Raw genomic sequence first — 2,481 nt, 5'->3', positions numbered from 1 at the left:
TAGTTTAATACTGTGGATTCTGGTCTATGAGCCTCTTGACCGCTCTTGCTATTTCGGGACGATGTCGTATCCTCTTGTCTTGTTCCTTTTCCCTTGTTTCTTGTAATTTTATCATGTGTTTTTTATTGGGCATGCCATTGCTAACGTCCTATGTCCTATGTATATCTCGTTTCTCTTACACAGACAGCCAACATGTGTATTCTTACATTCAGTGTAGGTATGGTCGTCGCCTGCACAATCTGAGCAGTACTTTTTTTCTTTTTTCGGACAGTCTCTCGTTGTGTGTTCTTCATATTTGTAGCAGGAGAAGCAAGTTTGCAGACTGATGAATGTCTCCTTCTTTATTTGATGTGGTGTGACTGACATGTTGAATATTAGAAAGCCCTGTTGTAAAACTTTCTCAGCCATTGACACTTCTTCAAACATGAGTATAGTCCTTTATCTTAATGACTTCTTCAATCTTCATCCACCTATTTTGGCGTTCCAGTTCTTCTTTCAGGTCTTCCTCCCGATCTTTTGATCGACTTGACGAACAAAAACTGATCTTTTTGCTTTTTGTTCTGGTGGCATGACAACAATAAGGCCTTCATTGTAAAATATATCTCTTGCTTCTTTTGAAAGGATTTTATCTGAATCAAAGTCATCTTTACAGATTACTTTAAAACCTTCATTGGTGCTTTCGAATATTCTAGTTAGTGGGACTTGCAGTTTGTTGTGCGATTTCTGCCAATTTTCTCCCCTTCCAATAGAGTGTCCCTTATCTTATGTTATTCTAATGTTGTTGTCTTCTTTGATTACATCTATCCTACCTATAACATTAGGCCTTGCCTGGGAGCAGTGACCTGCCCCCTCTTGACGGCGTCGGGCTCTGCACCCAGGTTACCTGTGACTATAGTTATGTCTAAAAAGTTGCCACCTACCGGTGACCCCCGGACAAGGGGTGCCCTGCACTATCACAGGTTCCCTTGCCGGATCGACCGTATCGCTAAGTCCCGCCTCCCGTTCAAGGAACGGAGTGCATGAGGGGGATGAAAAAAGGAAAGAAGAGGACTTAGAGAGTAGAGACAGTCTACCTACCACGCCACGTTCGGTTAGCCAATCAGAGCACTGCAGTAAACGTGCATGTATCACGCCACCGTGGGGCACCACTGATTGGCCAATCCAGGACGTAGACGCACGGGTAGTAGTCAAAATTTGGGGAGCCCAAATATATGTTTTTCAGAAGTTGGAATGTTTCGTACAATCTGTGATGGTAATTGCACCGGTCACTATGTTGAGTAAGTACAATCAGGATTGAGTGTCTTATCACAACAAAGTTGCAGACTCAAACATGCAGCAAAAGAATCAGGTCTTCGCAGCGTGTCTATTTTTACTTAGGCTAGCATACCTAAGTTAAAGCAAACTCCCTTGCCAATACAAGAAGGAAGAGGATTTCTTATAGTCTAATAAACAATTCATCATGACCAAATACAGTATCACAGGGGTCCGGGGCAGCCCCCGGTTAACTAACCATTTGATTGCATTATCTCTGAGAATAGTTAGCAATTATCCATTTGATTGCATTATCCCAGGTTAAGGGGGTTGTGTGTGGTTCCATATCACCAGATTTATTAAAAACTCTACGTCAGGCTAAACAGTTTAGGCTAGATAGTGGTGGCTGCTTGGATTATTTCTTTGTCTCTTATTGACTTCGGGTGGCTAACCTCTATAAAATTGAGGACACCAATAGACTTTGTACTAAGGTTAGGTTAAACAGACACTTTGCTGTAATGGAGGATTTCGCCATCGGGAGCGTGACGAAACCTCCGGCGAAAGTGGTTAGGTTAGTAGTGGTTGGTTAGTTGCCTGTATTATTATTATTATATAAAATTTAAGGTCCCCGTTAGACTTTACCACGGTCAGGCTAAACAGTTTAGGCTGCTTGGATTATTTCTTTGTCTCTTATTGACTTCGGGTGGCTAACCTCTATAAAATTGAGGACACCAATAGACTTTGTACTAAGGTTAGGTTAAACAGACACTTTTGCTGTAATGGAGTATTTCGCCATCGGGGAGCGTGACGAAACCTCCGGCGAAAGTAGTGGTTAGGTTAGGTAGTTGCCTGTATTATTATTCTATAAAATTTAAGGTCCCCCGTTAGACTTTACCACGGTCAGGCTAAACAGTTTAGGCTGCTTGGATTATTTCTGTCTCTTATTGACTTCGGGTGGCTAACCTCTATAAAATTGATGACACCAATAGACTTTGTACTAAGGTTAGGTTAAACAGATACTTTATTGCATGGAGGATTTCTGCCATCGGGAGTGTGACGAAACCTCCGGCGAAAGTAGTGGTTAGAAATAGGCGTCTGGTAGTGGCTAGGTAGTTGCCTGTATATTATTATTATATAAATTTACAGTCCCCGTTGACTTTACCACTTGTCAGGCTAAACAGTTTAGGCTGCTTGGATTATTTCTTTGTCTCTTATTGACTTTCGGGTGGC

The sequence above is a fragment of the Homarus americanus genome, unplaced genomic scaffold, assembly GCF_018991925.1.
Source record: "Homarus americanus isolate GMGI-L3 unplaced genomic scaffold, GMGI_Hamer_2.0 scaffold44490, whole genome shotgun sequence".
Classification (NCBI taxonomy): Eukaryota; Metazoa; Arthropoda; class Malacostraca; order Decapoda; family Nephropidae; genus Homarus; species Homarus americanus.
Note: the sequence above shows the minus strand (reverse complement) of the source record.